Source organism: Corvus hawaiiensis, chromosome 1 (genome assembly GCF_020740725.1).
Source record: "Corvus hawaiiensis isolate bCorHaw1 chromosome 1, bCorHaw1.pri.cur, whole genome shotgun sequence".
Lineage (NCBI taxonomy): Eukaryota > Metazoa > Chordata > Aves > Passeriformes > Corvidae > Corvus > Corvus hawaiiensis.
In genome coordinates, this window is record NC_063213.1 from 69,141,798 (window position 1) to 69,163,115 (window position 21,318).

The following is a 21,318-nucleotide window of genomic DNA, read 5'->3' on the forward strand; positions in this document are numbered from 1 at the left end:
GCAATGCTCTTGACAACTGTGAGAAGACTGTCAGCTGGCTCTAGATGGATCTAGACGCAAACTTTCCTCTCCCTTTTTTCTTTTTTTTTTTTTTTTTCCTGAGTACTAGGCTACGCTTTTCTTACAATAAATCTTTATGAAGTAATTATGGACCAAAAACTAATTCTGATTTTGACTGATTTACTCAACAGGTCTAATTTCTATAACAGGAAAAATGAATATTCCTACTGGGCTGTAACAACAAATGAATAAATTCAGAAAAGATGCATCATTCTTTTAAATGGATCAGTAGGAGCAATTTATTTGATCTCACATTTATATTTCTAGATTCCAGAACTTAAGTAGCAGGAGCATTTCAGCATCAAGAGACTTGTAACTCAGTAGCAGTTCCAATCCTTATTTTCCAGGTATTTACAAAGTTAATTTTCAACAATGCCATGTCAAAAATATTATAGATACTAAATACATATATTCTTAGGGGAGTTTTGTCACCAAGTCTGTGGGAAATGATGCTGGACATCACCATGGCTAAACAAAAAATACTCAGCTAAAACTTGGCAACTCAGACTTGACCCTTGGCTAAAATAAACATTTTTTACATCTCATAGGCTCTGCTAGGTTCTTGAATTAATTAATATCATCTATTAATGCTTATATAAAACACCAGAAAGAATTGGCATTTTTGACCATATTTGTGATATATGGAGCACTGAAGACTTATGTGTCAATTTTGCATTGATATAAAATCCTGTTCCATCTTATTTAAATCACAACTGGGATTACACAGCTGTAAATTCTTACAGAAGTTTTGCTGCTGGGTACATCATATCTAATTATCCTGCCTTATCCTAATTATCTTTAATCTGTCCTGTTTGGAGCAGCAGTTAAGAGGCAACACAAGTGGACTCCAAAGGCGTTAAGTAAGAATTTACTCTGATACTTATGTGGCTTAAGGCCCAATTATAGTTTTTGTTCAAGAATTTACACTTCATTAGTAGTAATGTTCAGTAACAATGTTCTACCCCACACTTTTTAAAAATTCCAGTAAGTAAAACTGTTTCCTTGGACTAGGCCCGTCCTGACTGGGACAGACTTGCACGCCAGAAATAAAGCCATCATGAAGCAGGAAGGAAAGGGGGCTTAGCAGTCAGGCTTGCCTGTGGAAGAGAGGAAGGGAGAGCGTGTAGCTAGGTGCAGATATCCACATTGACCCTGGCTGGGAGGGCACCCGGGCCCCTCTGGGGCAGGAGGAATGTTTGTTTGCCCCCTTCCTCTGCCTGTCAGATCCCCAGTGGTTGCACTGGGTGCTCCCTCTCTGGCAGTGCCACTGGCTGAGGTCAGGTTGTTGCTGCAGAGCATCCTGCGATTGCTCAGCCTGTGCATGTCACTGGCACCTTCCCTTCCTGTTCTGTCTCCTGTTCACCAGTAGCTACTTGCCTGGCACCTGGGGAGGAAACACTCAGGCTGCAGGAGGGAAGGGTTTCCAGCAGGTACAAAAACAGAACCTGCAGACATGGTGAATGGTAGCAAAAAGCAGTGTACTTATTTCTTGTCTCTTCCTGGGGAAAAGTAATGGGAAGAGCATGAAGCCTGGCTGCATGAAGAGCTGGCCAGTATAGTGCAGGTGCCAGAAATAGGTGTTTGCTGACTTATAGAAAGATTTTACCCCCCAAAAGCATTGAATTTCAGTGTTAAAAGGTTTATTCACTTTTCCCTCTAAAGCATTAAATGATCCATTATCAAAGGAGAAGTATATGGGGCACAAGCGCAGTTCACCTAAAAAATTGCTGCAAGAGAATAATCTACATCAGGCACCAGCTCAAGCCAAAGGAACAGAGGCAGCAAAATAAGCCAGCAGGAAGAGAGACAACAATCCAGTAGACTTCTTATGGAGAGAGGTACAGAAAGAAGACTGAAACATGCCTGGAGACAAGGATGTTATGGATGTTGAAAATAGATTAATTTCATCTCCCAGTGCTGTAGCTGACAAAGAGAAAAGGAAGAAAAAAGAATATAAGTAGTAGTTCACACGCCAAGTAGGAATATCCAGACTTGCTATGAAACAGACTTTATGTAGCACAAGTTTAAGGCCTGTTTTTGTACTGCAAATGGCATGTACTGGGCTGCTTTGCTTGCAAGGTGAGATTAGTACCCTCTTTGACTGTAGCAGAGTTGTGGGGGCAGCTAGAACATGCTGTAATGCCATGCATAAGCTGTCCCTTCAACCTGTAGCCACTTTTCTGGGTGTTGGTGATGTGATACAGGCACAAGGAAAAGTCTCCCTGGAGCCTTCTCTTCTTCAGGCTTAACAACCCCAAGTCTCTCAGCCTGTCTTCATAGGAGAGGTGCTCCAGCCCTCTGACTGTTCCTGTCCCTCCTCTGAAATTGCTCCAGCACATTCACATCATTCGTGTGCTGGGGACCCCAGAGCTGGATGCAGTACTCCAGGTAGGATCTCATGAAAGCAGAGTAAAGGGGTAGAATCACTTCCCTCATCCTGCTTGTCATTCTTCTTTTGGACGCAGCAAGCGATGCTGAAGAATAGAAAAGCATAGCAAAAAAATAGCTGTTGAAAGCAAAAAGAAAATATAAAGGACACACCGTTTCTGAAGATTGATAGCCCTGAAAAGCTCTCAGGTCTCCAAGGAAACCTCAGGTCACATTATGCCAAAATAATGCCCAAATAAATTGCTAATTTAACAGGGCTCTGCAATGGAAAGGGGAAGAGTGCTTGGGAGCAGCCACTGTCACCTAATTGTGGAAATCTAAGAAAAAGAAGATTATAAGGATATAAGTAAAGTATACAGTAAAGAGTGATCTTCCACTTATGACAATCCTCTGCCTTCTGACTGTAAACCATTTAGGATCTTTCTGTGTCAAATCTGCATTCAGATAGCATGTTCCTTGCCCTGTGAATGTGTCTGGCCATTTTTTAATCCAGTTCCACATTTTCAGTGGTTATGCTCTTTGGAGTGACACAATTTCATCAGTTTACCTTATGATGCTGACATATAATGCAATCACAAGCAATTAGAAAGCATCAGGAACTGATTTCAGTGGCAGCTCAAGATACTGAAACTACAGGATGGTGATGTGAGGTTGTTGTACCATGTTGTCTGTGTTTGGAGATGATGACAGCCAGCAATTCACTCATTCAAGATGAATCAAAGTCCATAATCAAAATTAGCATCAAGTTTTCCTCAGGAAGTTTTTGGTTTGGTTTTGTTGTGATTGTTCTGTTTTGCTTTTGTTTTTCTGTAAGCAGCAGCAAATGAGCCCTGTATAGAAAATCACTACATCACTACATGTATCAGATGATATGAGCAGGAGATATTTTTCAGAGTAGGACAACAGTGATTCGACACAGTCTACACAGTAGACTTCATCCCCAAACCACAGTATGTTCGTATTTGCAACAGCAAGCTCCAGCCAGTTCAGCGAAGCACTGCCAAAGGTGGGGGTATCATATGGCAGAAAATTGCTTCAGAATCATTTGCAAGAAAAAAATGATGGAGAAGGCCTCCTGCTAACAGAGAGAGCAACGTATTTCAGGTTGAGATTTTGTTTAAAGGAAATCAAGCCTTGATTCTGGTTAATCAAAGGAGTATACCTACAGAATAGATACTCTTAAAGACAGATTTAGAAGGGTATTTAGCTGTTCAGTAATACAAACAGGCATCTAGTGTATTGTGCAGAAGAGCTTAAGCACTTAAAGACCACTGGCTTTAAGTATTTCTGGGAGGAGTCTGGTCCAAAAGGATATTTACATCACTCTACAGGCAAATACCTCTATGGCAAATACCATTAAGTTGGTTGCTCAGGCATAGTAAATGTCTGGCTACAATACGAAATGTATTACAAAGAGGAAGTAGAACTTCAGTTGACCACAGGTAACCCAAGAGGAAGCCTTACTCCTATATACATAGTTATAACTGCAATGTCTAACTTTCAAATTATGACTGTTCATGAGAAACATTTTTTTAACTTTTGGCTTCTAATGCAGTACCATTTTTAACCTTGGCTGTTACTTCGAGAAGAGCTTTCTGGATGGTGCCATCTGGCTGTCATCAGCTACTGCTCAGTCGTATGCAGTTGTGAGAATATATCCTAGGACAGCAGAATATTCTATTCCATCTAGTTTTAAGTTCATACTTCATAATAGTGTAATATCTGATAATTTCTTCCTGTTTTCTCTGGTAGCTTTTAGTTATTTTGATTAACTGTTTGATTTAAAACTACACTTGTAATTCTTTACCTGTAAATGATGTCTTTTTGCCTATGCTTTATCTTTTCATTTGCTACAAAAAACAATATGATACATTTTATGTGACTGACTGCATTTAGAGTTTCGGTTGTCATGAGTGGTACAGACTGAAAAGATACTGAATAATAGTATACATAAATCCCTTCAATATGCCAACAGTCTGCTTCTAGCATTATCCACGGATGAATATCAGTAGTTCATAAACCCCGAGTAGCTTTTTTCTCCGCTCAGAAGTGAATGTGCATCATGGTAGAAAGAAAAAAATTTATGAAGATTATGTGGTTTTGCCTGTATATTGCTTTTTGTCTAGATGAACCCCAGTTAATACAAATTTATCAGCACTATAATTTGTGAAAATCCTGCAGTCAGATTTGTTAGCCTGGTCTCCATGCAATGTACAGCATGCCATTAATTTAAATGGCGTGGCTGTACATGCACTTTGCATATGTACTTTCAGACTCATTACACAATATTATAGTGTTTGTTTAAACTACAATTACCCATAGATTTGGTCTGAACTGAATCACATTTTTCACTGAGGGAGATCGCAAAAATACACAGGAGAGCTTAGCAGAGGGAATGAATTAATGAATTTTTATGAAAGTACCTAGGCCTGGACCACTATTTCAGCACACTCACATTTTTATTAAGTCTTGGACTTGGATCTATATTTGGCAGTTCAGGCTGATCAATAAAATGAGAGCTTTTCCCTACATAAATGTTGCACCAACTGAACCACTATCAATGGTTTAATTTAGTGACAGTGGTGCAAATTCCTTTGTGCAAACGGCTGAAAACCTCAAACCCTGCAAGGAACTGACTAAATTCTGATTAATTTGCGTTAGATTAAAACCTAATCAAGAATACCCACATGGGATATTTGTAATAATTTAATTAAGTTTTAAAACATATATCTAGATAAACAGATGCAACTTTGTGAACAAGTGGGCCTAATACTACGAAATTATACTGAAGTAATTCTTCAAGTCTTTCAGCCTGTTTTCAAGAACTGCAATTTTATCCTTAAATTTACTATAATTCTGATGAAATAGTTTTTGCTGCATGCTGATCAGCTCTTTGCATCAGACAGAGTAAGAGGAAGAAGCATGAATAAGATTTATAACAATTTCAGCTCTATTAGCCATTATGCTTTCAGTTTTTCATAAGTTTTAATAATTGATGTCCTGAGAATAGCAGATGGTCCCAATTCTTTTTAAAATACTGTAGTAAAAATATGTATTCTTTTTGTCTTCCAATACGACACCAAATGTAAGTGCTTCTGGCTCCAGCACTCTCCTCCTTTCTGACTTACATTCTCTGCTTTATTACTATGCCTCTGTTTTAGCTGAGAGACAAGTTGAAAGCAACTGTCACTCCAGACAGAAGCACAGATACGAAATTTCCATTTAGTTTTAAACATGCAGACAAAAGGACAATTGAGTTCATTTGAATCCATATATATCCCATAGTTTGGAAATCTCACTGATTCAAATTCCAATGAGGAAGACTTACCAGCATGTTATTTCTTGCCAGTGTATCAGTTCCTCTAGTTTTTCTCTCCATGTAGCCATCCTTGTTCCCAAATCAGAGTATCACCCATGAACAAGTATTTCAGGGTCATACAGTCGCCTACAACTGTAGTAGCCATAGAGTACATGTATATCTGATAAAACTCCACAGCAGTAGCACTCTGTAAATACAACGCACCACAGACACTCCTCAAAACCTTCTGACAAATGTAAGACTTGGGGTAATTCACAGCTACAGGGTACTGCAGGAAAAAAAATCAGCATATTCATCACTGTGCTATGATCCTGCAATAGCAGAGTAGTTCCTAAACAAAATTTCTAGAGTGTCTTGGAATGCAGGGAATGGCCCACACAAAAGAGAATGGCAAGAAACCCAAGTTAATGGTCCCTGCCAATCTCTCCTAAATGAAATGTTCCTCTTTCACTCTAAATCTGTGTGGTTTATTGCTGAGTACATGAGAACAATACACAACTTTCTGATCTCTACAGGCAACCAGGGAAAGCCAAAAGGTGATTTTTTTACTGTCTAGGGATTGAGTAGACAAACAGTGAGACAGACTCTCTCAAATCGGTGATTTTTTTGGAGGTACAAATACATTGGGTACTCATACCCAGAAATTTACTCTTCCCATCATACAGTCTTTATAAATTGATGTTTATAAAGTTCAGTTTTTAAAACATGATTGGCCTTTCACCCTCTTGGTGAAAAAACATGTTTTTAAAACATGATTTGCTATTGTTTGCAAGGTCACTTCATGTTATGCCCTAGCAACATGTTAGGACTTTTTTCCTCATTTTTGGCCTGAAGTTCTTTGATTTTATGACAATGTTATTATTCAGCTTTTCTCCTTTCTTATTATGTTCTACAATCTTTTAGTAGTCTTTTGGTCTTGCTTCCTCTGCAACTATTCCATTTTAATCTCTTCTTGAACACATGAAAACTTGCATGCAATACTGCAAAAATGGTCTTCTTGGTGCTTCATACAATGCAACTCCTGCATTTCTATCTCTACTAGAAATACATGAGTCAAGGTGTCCTAATACTGCCTTTCAAAGATGCTTCAAAACGGTCAACAGCTGCCCTCCAATAACCAATACACCGAGACCTTTTTCTTCCACCTTATTCCCTGTGATGGATGGTACTTTTAAGCAGTGTGTGCTGCTCTGTTATATTCCTTTAAGAAAGAAAGAACTGAGTCACATGGGCCTTGTGGAGAGGAGGAGACTGCTCTTAGCTTCAAGCAAATACCTGGAGGAGAGACATTTCCATGAAGGTAGGGTGTGGTGGGTAGAAGAAAAGGCAAAAAAAGTCCTACAGAGCAGCAGAGGGGTGGAGAGACTGCTTTCTAAGGAGCAGGAAGCAGAGCCAAGGCTAGAGTTCTATTCCTTTTTCTTATGCTCCAAGAGAGGACCACACAGAGGTCTGGCAACCCAGAAAGCTGCTCAGTGGACTGAAATCACAACTAGAAGAAAGGATCCAGACAACAAAGTTTCTGTGGGCAGGAGGCAAGTTGTTTATAAATTCTTTCTTACTTCTGTGCCAGCTCACCTAGCCACTGAACTGTCTTTGTGTAAAACACGAACTGTTCTAGTGTACGTGCAAATTAAACCTGGTCTTTTGAGAATGAAAATCTCTTTTTCTTCTACTTTGGAGAGTTCATTATAAGAAGGATGTTCAGGCACACCCGCTGCAAAGTTCTGGCTGGGTTAAAAGCCCATGTGTGCATGACTTTGTGCTGCTCAACCCCTACCATTTCTGCCTCTTGTCCTTAAGCCAAAAATTATTAAGGAGTGTAGAACAAATCTCAAGACTGTTCTGTGAGGAAGTGTCAACAGATCAACGTCTTTGTCTTGAGAACTTCTCTTTTCATACATCGAAGTCTCATGCTAGTCAGCACCTTATCGACCTAATCAGCTCTCGTGGCAATCCTCATAATTTCCACTTCAGTAATAATTTGCCTTGGCACTACAACAAGTGCTGCTTTAACATGAAAATTCAGGCTATCACACTGTCCCTGTGTAAAAGGTCAATTATCTTACCCCAAAAAATTACAGTCTGATACCATCTTTATTTGATAAAGCTAGGATTATCCCACTTTGCACTTGCCTTCAAGGCTTTAATTATTTTTTCTTTTAAATATTTTCTAACACTTTATACAACGTTGCATTCAAACTAAAAGACTCAGAGTTATTCATGTGATTCCTCTTCTCCCATTTCTGTAGAATGTAAAAATGAAGGGAGATAGAGACTATATTGACATGAATACATTTATTCTGTCGATAAGGAGTGAATTTGTATTCAGCTGAGAAGAGTCATCTTTTATCAAATTTTTGGCTTCTTTTATAGGGATAATACAATGTGATCCAGGCTTCCAAGGTTGCCAAATCTTCACCTTTGCAAGAGCTGCCCACCTATATGCCAGGTTCATAACAAATATAAAAGATTTCGCAAAGAACTTCATTTCAGCAAAGCCTCATTTTTCAACAGAACACTGTGTCAAAAATATTAATCAGACCATGCCACAGATTTTTTTTACTCTATAGTCTTTTCCATCATCTCTGTGGTCTTTATGACAAGCTTAACTGGCTGAATTTATGTTGTTTGGGTTCTCATACTGTGACCATAACCTTGCCATCTAGGCTACTGCTTAATCTTTTTAAGTTTTGGGTAAACATAGGTTAATGTCACTGGTGCATTATGTAAGATGCTTTTATGGGGTAGTATTTCATTAGAAGACAAATATTTGAGAATCTTTCTGTGTATGAATTATCTTCATTTCAGTAATGTTGACAGTGATTGATGAGTAATTTAAGATGTATTGTCATAATTTTATAAACATGTTTTCAAAGCACTTTTCAATATTCTCAAGTTCAAAGAGAATTAATGGTGAGGGCAGAAAAGTGGCTAGAGACCTCTCACTTTTTATTTCAATGAATATTTGGTGATGTATTTATCACACTATGCAAAATGTTTATCATACTGTGAGTAGATCCATCTACAAACATAACTTCACAGATTTCAAATACAGGAGGGAACACTGTAAGACACAGTATTGCACTACTGATTCCCTGTGCAACAAAAGGCTATAAGTCTCATAATTAATTATTACTTCAGATCCAAGAGCATACTTGCTTTGAAAATTTCCAGTGACACATGTCTTACAATTCTTGCTTAGACATTCTGGTACTGATTTTTCGTATCCCAAGACATTTTCATTTTGTTTCTAGCTGTGACTTTCAACATCAGATCATCTTACATTTTGCTTATCAGGTATAAGAGGTGCCTTCTAGAATATGTTTTTCACAGACAGCAATCAAATCTTTCATGTACCTCTGCATCAGTGAGCTTTTTCTCCTTCTCTCACTGTAAGTCATGCTTCTCTTTCTTTAATCATCTGCATCTCTTCCAAAGTGACTATTTAACATTTTTCTCAAGAGCATATTTTGGATAGACAGCATTTTGGTAGACAGTGTATCAATGATTACACCAGTGCTAACTCCATTAGCCACTGCATCATACTACTGAGATTTTTTTCAGTTTAGTATTGCTTCCAACACATAATCTTTTCAGTCATTACTTTCCATACTACAGTCCCACCTTCTGTAAGGGTGGCCTATATCCTTTAAGATGTCTGTACTGAAACACATTTTGTTTGCTTGAAGATGGTTACCAAATAATTCATGTCACTCTCTTGATGTTCTCTCTTTATTATAATTCAGCACTCCCCCACAACTTCAGAAATGTGCAGATTTTATCAGTAACCACTTGATGATGATTTGCCTTTTATAGTAAATATTTTTAAATCAGTTTATAACCTATCATATCGACTCTTTCTTGGATTACATCTGCAGTTGATGAGCAGTAGAAGTCCATACAATGAATCACCAAGACTGATCAAGAGAGCAGCTTGTATCAAAATGTGTTTAAGTGAATTTGTACTTTGTGTAACAAAATTTGGCAGGCTGTGACCAAATCCTTTAGTGCACTGCTTCTGCTCAGTGATTCAAGGCTGAATTTTAAAATTTGAGATGAATATTATGCTTTAAAAATGTATCCATATTTTCAGAGAAAGCAATCACTGCACTAAAAAAAGATGAGGTCATTTTGAGATTGTGAACATTTCTGCACATAGCAATAACTGTCCAAATAATCTGACTTTCCCAGTAATAAAAAACAGTGACTCAAAGGACCAAAATCCAGTGGTTTTGAAAATATTTTAGCAGATAACATCTCTGTTTGTATGTTTCAGAGGTGCGGAGAGCCTGGAATGGGTGTGGTGGAGCTGAGAGCACCAGCCACCTGGAACCAGTAGAACCAGTTCTTCTCTGTACAGCCTGGGAAATCTTGCCTTCAAAGACATGAGTTGACTGCTTTTACTAAAATATCCAGCTCACATTCAGGTAAAACTCAGACATAAATCACTGTCTACTGGGGCCTACCTGCATGTAGGCCATTTTCATAAGAGCACACCTATTCCTACCATGTGACAACAGAATTGGACTAGCATGTTTTGGATATTTCTCCAGGTACGAAGCCAAAGTGGGCCATGGTAAACCTTTTTTTTTTTTTCTTCTTTTTATACTGTAGGGTTGTTGTTAACTGGGAATCACTCCTGCCAACATGTGTCTCATCCCGATCACAATTCCATTGTAAATGCACTGCTTATAATGCACTGTCCAGGTCTTCTGCTAACTGCTGATGTTGGAACTTCTGTCACTTATCCCACTATTTAGGTTGTCTCCATCTGACTTTCAGAGGGAGAGTGATTTCACAATGTGCATGCTTTTTATACACAACAGAAAAAATACTCTTTTTCAAAAATTACATCTAGTTAAATGTGGCTGAAAAACAGTAGATAGGAGCACCTCATTTTAAAGCTGTAGCATTTAAACATATAGAATGCTAAATAAAACCAAATATGTGTTCTTCTCGTTTGACTGGACTGTGGAAGCTGCAGTTAGGTTCCTGTATTCATTGCTAATGATGGAAATATGAAAAGAAATTATATCCAGCTTTACAATCTGAATTTTAGTGACAAGTATTTTCTTTGTGTCAATCTAAATGTGTAGATCAATTTGATATTGATAACATAGTCAACATGTGCTTTATTTCATGTTTTATTTCATTTACTATCTCTTCTCTGTGTAACTCATAAAAATAATTGCTGTGTTTAAAGAAGGTTCTTGAAAGATAAAGAAACGGAGCCATTAAATCCAGTGATGATGTATAAAAGGAAAAGTCCATAAATCATGACATATGATACTCAGGTCAGGATAGACTGACCTGAACAGCTAACCACTTACTAATTATGTATTCATTTCCAGCAATCTTTGGATTGTTCATGGATTCTCTCTTCACGCCTAAGTTTGTATGGTTATATCTTGCATTCATCCATGCTGATGACAGTCATTCAAGAATAAGATAAGGGGATCTATCCTACACAAATGTCCTCCATGGGGACTTCTTTAGATTGCTGTGGTATTTAAGAAGGCATGTTTTGTTTTAAATGACAGAGACAGTTTGTCAGGGAAATCCTTAAAGATTAGCTGTTAAGATAATTCACAAAGCAACCAAATTAATAAATCAGGTCCTGCATTGTGAGAGGGAAAAAATTACTATAAAGGTAAATCTCAGATGTAGGAAAAATTTGTTGCATTATTTAAGACCTCAAAAAAAATATTACTGAAAGAAAATATTCTCCACCTGAGATTGAAAAAGGAGAAATAGGTCAGCTATAGACTGTAGGTTTGAAAGAGATGAGCTACAAAAGAAATTTAGGACAAGAGGCTATTGCATCAGACAATTAGAGGAAAGGGCAGTTGATCAGCAGAGACTGCAGCTGGGCAGCAGAAGTATTACAGACCACAAAAAATTCCTTCCTCTTTTTTCATCAATTTGCTTCACGCTTAAGTCATCTTCTACTGAATGGCTAGGAATGCATAAGAGTGAGCTTACTTTCCTCTAAATTGCTGACAGAGAAGACCTAAAGGATGAATCTGAGTCCTCCTTTAAGGCACCTGAAAAAAGACCCATTATACCTTGATTCATATGGAAGAACTCACTAGGCTGACACCCACTCATTTCCTGTCAATCAAAATGCAGGGGAGTTTCCTGTTTAATCACTTCTCAGATGGTGATAATTTTGGTAAGTTCATCCTTTCATTTTCCTGATCACCATGAATTCAACATCAGAAAACATCTACCAATTAGGAGTTGCTCTATGGTGTGTACAGCAAAAATGCAGCTGGAACAACAAGAAGGTGGAAATTACAAACACATAGCGACAGAATATGGGGAAACTGCACAGGTAAAACCAAAAAAGAAATCCCATTTTTACTGAATTAATGGAGAGAGAGGTAGCATATACACTGTAAGACATTCACACAGGAAGTCTAAAGACAGAAGAAGATTTAGGGTAAAGAAACCCAATACAATTAACATCCGCTGTTGCTGATGAAATGAAGATATATAGTCAATTGGGAATCCTAAAAAAACACCCAAAACTGTTGAAAATAGCCAAAATTAGGTGATAGAGTAACTCTTTGCCTTACTAGTCTGTTCTGGTTCCATGTAAGAATATGGACATTTATTCATAAACAAAAGAGGTAGAAAACGAATGTAAATTTAGAGGATGGTTCAAAATGGTTGGTGCCAATTATCGCAAAATTATGGATGTGTCTAACACAGGTGGCAACATGTAGGATGACAGTTTTATCCATAATAAGGCACATCCTGTACAAGGCTCCTCACAGTACAAAATTGTTTTTCCAGAGACAGCTTTCTATTCCACACAGAAAATATTTTCCATGAGTCATTTTTTTTAAATGTGAAAGAGAATTAACTTTGATTGTTCTCGTGTCTTTTTATGTTTGCTGTCTAAGAACATTAAGGTGATATAATGTCTGCAGAAAGTAAATTTTAAAAGCAGTCTCCCTATGCTCTGTTCTTTGCTGTATATAAGACTCTCCAGTATCCTCCATGCCCACCTAGTTATTGTGTTGAAGATTAACATGATTCTCAGAAAGTGAATAGAAATTGACAGAAAGCAGACAGTAACTGCAGAGCTCAAGGCCTGCCTTCTCTGTGTCCTAAAATCCATACAAATCCTTACAGCTGAATCGTATGCTATTCGTCTTTCACCCATCAAATGCTTTTCTGCAGCACTAGCCTTTCCCATTAAGAGTACTAAGGATGTTCCTTATTTGTCCAATCCAGCACAAAAAAGAGAGGCTGTTATTCAGACCCTTGTGATCAAGATAGCTGAACGAGGAGCGTCTGACCCTCTCTTATTACTTCATGACAAAAATGACTTTGACAAAATATCTGAAGATGTCACTGAGGCAAAAAAGTGTTAAATAAAGTGAGCATGCATGGTTGGTCATTGAGAACAAGGGAGGCTGAAAATAGAACCTGCTTGTGAAAAGAAGCATCACAGACTTCAGAAACAGCACCAGAAAGAGTACAATTGAGACAGAATGAAACTGGGGGAAGATCAGGGAGAAACAGCTTGAGAATTGTGATCTTTCAGAGGGAATGCATAAAAAAAAGCGCTGTGGTGTTAGCTGGTGATTAGGGAGAGCACTGTAACAACAGTAGTGAACCTTTAACATATAGCCTGACATGTAGCCTGACATACTCTAGGAGAAGGAGGTAGTGAGGGAGGGCAAGAGATCTTTTTGCCTTTTGTCAGGTTTCTCATTAGCTAATGCCACTGGCAACTAGCAACTGGCAAATATTTCAAGGGTTTTACCTTTCATCCAAGCCTATTAAAGGAGCAGTGGCTCACATGAAGAGTCTTGAAAGAGTTTTAGCCACCAGCAATATTTACTGTCTCTTTCCACCAGAATTTGGCATGAAAGTTGCACAATGTTTCTAGAGCAGATCTATCGGTTCATTGCATGACACTGCTGCCCCATCGCAGGAGCTGAATCTGGCTGTTTTCTGACCTTGTGCTCAGCTCATCCACCTCATTAAAATGGGATAAAATGAAGCTAGCAAAACCCAAAACAAAATTCTTGATTGGTTAGAGAGATGAATTGGCTCAGTCTCCATCTGGAGGAATGCCAGAGCAAGAGCAAAGGAGGGAATGAGACATGCAGTAAAGAGGGTGTTGGAGAGAAAGGGGCGAACAAGACTGATACATTTTGTGACAGCTGTATTGTGAAAATTTGCCTTTAGAAAAGAGGACAGTCACTGTTCCTATGCACCAAATACCTTGATTTGGTTTTAAGTTTTAAAATTGAGAGAACTTCATCCTTAAAAAAACCTGGAAGATTTAGTTATGATATATAAAAACAAGTGGTGGTAATTTTCCATTATGTGCTTTAAGAACATGATGGAAAAGAGGACAAAATTCAACACATGAAAACTATCACTGAAGTCAGAAACTGCTTTACACTATTTTTGTTCTGGAAACTTTTAAACCTAAAAAGGACAACAGGATGTTTTGTTTTATGAAAAGGTTGAAAGAATTCCAGTATAACTACAACAGACAACCCCTGCCTGCAAAGACAACGAAAACAAGATGACATGAAGTATTTTAAAAGATGGGTTACTAAAATTCAATTCTCAGTTCGCTGTCAAAATGCAAAGGGTAAGCCCACCATTTTGTCTTCCTTTTAAACTCTCATTTTCCTTTCTTTAGGTCGCCTTTACCAGCAGAGGGAGCAGGTGGAAGAGCAAATGGAAAAGGAGCTCACTTCGATTAAACTTTGATCTTTGCTCTTCGTTCCAGACAGAGAAAACAAGGACCAGTTTCAGCAGCTGCTGCTAGCGGGCCAGAGTATCCACAGCACGAATACACTTGTTTTGCCTGTGTTCTCCCTTCTTCCTCTTACAATTCCTGGTAGTAAAGTGGTATTCGAAAGCCTAACTGTTCCACCAGTCCTGTCTAATTTTCATCCCTGGACTGGCAATATTTAGCAGAAAATTGAGGCGGAATTCCAACTGATGATATTCTAAATTCAGCTGCACATTACTCACAGCCTGTCCTATAGCTTGTAGCAATATCACTGCATCTTAACCTCTTTTCTAGAACTGGGCTCTACTGCAAATCTGGAAACATCCAGACTATTTGTGTAAAATGAAAACTCGTAAGGAAATTTATGTCTGAATAATGCAGTGCTAGTTTTGATCTATTGGAGAAGGTTTTCAGTTCACCTGCCTCTCACAAGAGGATTTTATAAGCTAAAGTCTTGTTCAAAACAATATTTTTAAGCCATTAAATGTTTTATCTGAGAATGTTCATGTTCTCTTAAAAACAACTTATTTTCTCCCCACCTCTCATTTCTACCTATTTGCAGTTAGCTTCCTCTGCACCATTTCTGAATACGAAATGGACTTTATACCTAATAATGAAATTAAGCCAAGTACAATCTCTTACTCTGCATCAAAGATCCTGCAATTTTTTCTTTTTCAGAATAACTCAGCATGTAGAAAGAGGGAGACTAACACTTTCTTTTTGAGACATAAATCTTCTGGCAACATGAGCTTTTTTTCCTTTAAAGTAAAAGTAAATGTATAGGACATGCAAAAGATGGTTTAGAAGGATCAGGCACCGTTCCTCCCTCAATAAACAGGAGGCGGTCCAGTGGGATCAGGTCAGCAATTTAGGGAAAAGCTTTGTACCACATTGTCAGAGAGACATTCCCAATTAAATCTTACAGAAGCAGTTTAGCACTATCAAAAAGTATATAGGCTTCTCTCAGTCCAACTTGAGATTGCTGCTTCTTTCTTTTTTTTTTTTTTAACTCAGTCCCATGGGACTTTGAGCAAGAAATAATTATTCTGTAGAGAGTAAAGGTGAGAACCAAATAGGTCTGAAAATAATGCTGTTTTCATTAGATCAAAGGTGAGTTATTACTATAAAAAAGTAACCACTGATCAGTTTCTGAAATTTTGACTAGCACTTTACAAAAATGATTTACCACATGGCATAGAGGAAATGGGTGGCTTTGTAACAACTCCCACAGCAGAGCTATACGTGTGGTTTATCTATCCTTCTCAATCAGAAGAGATAAACAAGGCTTTGAAGACAAAGAGCAGTGCCAAAGCCCTTATGTCTGTTGCTGTACCTTGAGAAGCCCACAAAATCATCAAGAAAACTCTCTGTTTTGAGCTGGTAAGTAGTTATTTAGAGAAGGTACAGAGATATTACAAACAGCTGGAAGAAGAGCCTTGAAATCTGCCCTTAAAGTGGAAAAAGCTGTGCAGAACTACAGCAGATATTTGCCTGTATTCCTCATATAAAACTATTTGATAAGGTGTTTCATGGTGTCATGAGTGGTAGATCTTAGGTTAATCAGGTTAGATTTATTTTCTAAAAAGTTCAGACAGCCATCATGGATTAATATTAACATCCCATCTACGCTCCAGAGTCCCTATGAAACCATTTTTCTCTAAACAGAAGGTTTTGATTGACTGACCTAGCTGTACATTGAAAATTTTAGTCCAGTAGTTGGCAAGTTTTGTCTGGTTTTTGACTCATCAATATTTTCTCATGAAAGTGAAGATCCCTGAAGAGTGAATTCAAACTGACTGACAACAGACTTGCAAGTTTTAGTTGCCTTTGTTGGACCACTCAGAAGTACCTGAGCATGGGCTGAAAAATCCCTAAAACGTGGTCATATATGTGAAATAGTTACAAGTATAATCCCCTTCTACTTTTTTTTACCCTCTTTCAAGGAACTATTCAGGAGTGTCTCTTTTCCCTCAGTCTGTCAGGACTGTATTCTTGATGAACAAGTGGACTGAAGACAATAGCTCAGAATATAAAACTCCTTTTGCATGCAAATAGTATCCTCTTACTTGGTACAATCCCAGATCAGTCTAATCTTCACTTTATTCTCTGTTTATAAAATAAATTAGAATAAACTGAAAGAACCGATCACCTCTTTAAATTGGAAGCACTCCCTCTACAGGGCCATTCAGAGGGGAACAAAGGAACTTAAAACGTATCAGCATCCAGTTTCCAAAGGAAATTCACGGTCAAAGTTAAACTAGCCCTATTGCTTATGCAGTTAGTAAGTGTCTTAAATAGGTGGTGAGTGCTACCTCTTTCATTTGGGGAAAAGTATATATAATTTAAATGAATGCTGGCCCTGGTATTTTGTTTATTTTCAACTCTCTCTCTGTCCATATTCCTGATATTTATTTTAATAAAACTAACACATTAAGGTTTTCCTGGTGGGACATTGGTAACCAGAAATGCTCTACAAGCCCTGTGGAGGGCTCTGAGTGGATGGTCGCCAAGAGGCCACAGATAAAGCTGGGATTACTGGTGTCTCCTCTAAATCACTGTTTAAGATCCATGTAATTAGTTCATATGTTAATGCTGCATACATTAATATTCAATAATGTATCTTGATTAGTAGATTTGAGAAGGCATGCAAGAGCTCAAAAACTGATACTTCTGCAGGGCAATTCCTCAAATATCTTGATCCGTACACTCAGACCAGCCTGCAAAAACCAGGTGGCATCTATGCCAGAGAGGTAATTACCATGCTGTCATATTGCTCACTGCATGCTACAAAGCATGAGGATATCTCATCCTTCAATGGATCTTGCTGACAATATTCATCTTTCTCATTGCAGAGATTGAGGATTTTCACTATGATTGGGGCATGTACGATCTTCTCTTGATAGCCCACAGTGAAAACTAAGGAAAAAGGTAAAATTTGATACTGTCCTGCAGCTGACTTCTACCTACCAGCTTGGCACAGCTCACTGGTTCTCCAGTGAAATGGCAATCGAGTTAAATCTAGCTTGTTTTTTCAACTACTGCTCAGAAGTCTTCATGAATGGTACTCAGCAAACCTTAAACTCAAAGAACTACTTCTAAGCTATGAAATAGTGTCAGCTCTTTTAAATATATACATTGATGATCTCCCTGACACTTGAGCTTGTAAATAGTCTGGGTATTAATTCTTACGACTTTTCTGACCTTGAGCATAACTTGAAACATGATTCAGCAGTAACACTCATAACTGGCAGTTGCAGATGAATGCTTTGCTATTGTAACTTCTCCTGTAATTCAAGTTTAGTTTCTCAATAGAATACAGTCCATATCTTGTCTATCTCATAGTTTCTCTTAGTAGGTCTCTGACTTTCCCTGTCTGTCTGATAACACTTGCTGTCAATGTCAAGACCTGCCCCAACCTATTGACAAATTGTTGTGACTACCATGCACAATCTTCAAACATTTGCTACCACTTTGCTACTCAGAAGAGAGTGTAGTTTTCCAATTTTGGCCCCCTCACCTCATGTTACATTAGCCAATTTTACAAGATAATCACACCCAGCATTTTTGTCCCATTGACTAATAATGTCTTACCACATTTTTATTCTGAAAAGTCTGGAGACAAAAGGGTCGTGGATATCAAAACCTTGCCCGACCTTCTGTTGTATTTGAAACTCTCCCTTTAGCCCTCTGTTTAGTTCAACTTGCCTAGTATTCTGACATGTTATATGGTCAGCCCTGTTACTCTGGCATTTTGACAGCAGAAAACACAGACCTTATTGACAGCAAACTGATGAAAATCCTACCATTTGACAACCACATTTTATGCTGGGATCTTCCTAAAATACTTCCAGATTGCTTGAAGATAGAATGTTGCTACCAGATTATGTTAAGGCATAAGGAGAATCTGAACTGCAGATGCAAGCAATGATTCGCAACATACAACATACATTTCCTAATCAGATGAGGTCTAAGTGTACCAGATTCTGTCTCTGAAAATGCTGATGTTTTATATGACAATATTTGCATATACTAGTATCTCTAGAATATTATTTACATGACCACTCTATCACTGAGCACATTAAACAGCTAAAAGAAGTCAGGGGAAGAGATGCTTTCAAGGAGGCCTAGCATATGTATTAATGTTAGGAAATTATTATGGTTCAAAGATTAAAATTACTGTGCAGTTGGTCAACATCTCAGTCTCATTTGACACTGGCATTCAGATCATGAACCCTGATCTCTGACCAACAGGCAGGGCATTCTGTTGGGTGGTCACATTGTCTCATTCTGTATTTTTAGTAGATTTTCAAATCACAGATGTTGAGTGTTACTACCTCTTCAAAGAGCCACTGGAGTCCTATCTATACAAGGATTTTGCTGTAAAATACAGCTGGAACTTCAATTTACAATGTGCTAACTACTTCATATTGTGTCCCCCATCAAGGCTCATTCAAAATCACACAGGCATCAATTGCAGAGGTGGAAAGTGAAAGAAAGAGCCTTCTGTGCTGATATTTAATAGTATGGTGCACTAAAACAAGAAACACACAAACCTTGTGTACAAATCATTTGCTTTCACATTACTAGAATACTATTTACAGTACAAGAGGAAAAATAACTACAAGTTGTAATTTACCCTCAAAGAGCTACAATGGAGCTGTAGATGTGCTGAAAAATGCCCACATCTGTAACCTCAGCTGGACTGAAGCCAGCAGTGCCATAAGGAAATAAGATAATGAATAAAGGCTTATCTCTACATTGCTAGACTCGTCTGATCACATCAGGTATTTGTATTGATGCATATGTGTACTTGCAATATTCTAGAGGAAGTGTTCACTACAGAATCAGAAACTAAATTTCTTCATATTTCTGTGGTTCATAACCTTTAATCATGTTACTTATATTTAGGAAGAATTTCTCTGGAGTAGCGTTCAGCTGATAACTTCTTCCATATGAATCGTGATAATGTTTGTTGCTATTTGCATAGCACTGGAAATTATCAAGATGAATAGGAATGACCCTTTTACTCATCAGGATGTAGTTTGTTCTGTTATTTCTTCTGCAGTTAATTGGTACTCATTGGTAATTGTTGAAGCTTCCAAAGGAAGCAGAAGTCTGAGGAATAGAGGTATTTCTTGAATTAGGGAGAGTTGATTAGTTCTTCACATTATTAAGAAAGACACTATAAAAAATAAAGTGCAAACAAATCAAAGCAACTATCAGGAAGTGGTGTGCAATTTTATTAACTAGCTTTTTTCAGATGGGGGTTCAAGGGTTGTTTTAATGTAGCATGTAATTTGGATTTGAAAAAAAAATTTTCCATAGAGGGACATTTTTTCTTCTTCACATCTGCCAGAACAAAATTTATTTATGCATAAACTTGGGTTTTACTACACAAATCTTTTATACCTGAGATTTTCTGGGGACTGTCACCTATGAATACAAGTTTTAAATACTTCGGACAAGATGCTTAGACTCCTATTATGTTTAAATAGCACCTTGTTCCTAGAGTGACTCCACTGGAGTGAGATGCAGTATGGTTCGTCTGGATCTGGCAGTGAGTGGTTTACTTCATTATTAACATCAATATATTTCAGTTCTGCCACCAGATGCTAAGCAGTTGCAGAGTTTTTTTAAAACCAATTACAATAAAATCAAAGCAGAATCCACTGATATGGTTTTGTTTACAAAAGCTGAAGTCTGATATCGTTATTCATGTGACAACTGGTTCATATTCAATTCACAAGCCTTTCTACACATAATCTATCTCACAAGCCCTGAAACAGACCTGAAGACGTACTAACAGGGCTCACTTTTTCTCTGTTATCTGAATATTCATTTAAGAAAAGGCTATAGATGGCTTATTATGTGACATTAATTGCTAAGCTGGGAGTCGTGTGTGCAGTTTCTCTAAGTCCACAGTGAATGATTTGTGGCAGGGCAAATCTTTATGTGAGGATATGGAGAAGGGAAAAACCAAAAATTCTCGACTGTAATTGACTATTAAAATGATTGAAAGTCAATCGGCTTCTAGCCTATAGGCGGGCATCGTTTTATTTCATTCTTCCCCTTTCCTAAAGACAGCAAGAAACAGAAGATGTGATAATAGTGAAGAGACTACAGCTCTCTGGAAAGCTTAGGAATGCATTATGTGTGGAATGATTTCAGTGAGCTCAGAATGTCAGCTCACATGTAATAGCAGATTAAATGAGAGTGCCTGAAGTACTTACAGCTCCCAGCTGCCTGCCTGCTCTTTGCTGGAGGATGCTGCTTCACATGCAAGGAGAGCTGCAAAGGCTGTGTAACATCTCCCCCATCCTCATATTTACAATGGTTTATAGGTGAAGGTTAGGGCAAATTGAAACCAGAGCTGCTGTGCTACAAGATTGTCAGGCTCAGAGGTTCTTTTGCTGCCTATTCTCTGTACCTATTCCTGCTGTATGTCCCTCAACAGGACCTGCTGAAGAAGGGTTGGTACAGACTAGCGTGACCTAATTGCTGCCTGCCAGTAGCTGAAGAGAGCCTACAAGAAAGATGGGGAGAGAGTTTTTGCAAGGGCATGTAGTGACTGGACAAGGGAAATGGCTTCAAACAGAGAGAGGAGGTTTAGATTAGCTATCAGGAAGAAATTCTTTACTGTGAGGGTTGTGAGGCACTGGCACAGGTTTTCCAGAGAAGTTGTGGATGCCCCATCTCTGGAAGTGTTCAAGGCTAGGTAGGATGGGGCTCTGAGAAACCTGGTCTAGTGGAAGGTGTCCCTGCCTGTGGCAGTGGGGCGGTTGGA

General features: G+C 38.2%; 1 long non-coding RNA gene across 1 annotated transcript; it reads left to right on the forward strand.

Annotated features, from left to right (window-relative positions):
- The first annotated feature begins 7,003 nt into the window (after positions 1–7,003).
- Positions 7,004–19,738, forward strand: LOC125328831. Its single transcript, XR_007204893.1, has 4 exons — positions 7,004–7,067; positions 10,044–10,194; positions 14,439–17,284; positions 17,387–19,738. It is a non-coding gene; the product is annotated as an uncharacterized LOC125328831 (long non-coding RNA).
- The last annotated feature ends 1,580 nt before the right edge of the window (positions 19,739–21,318 follow it).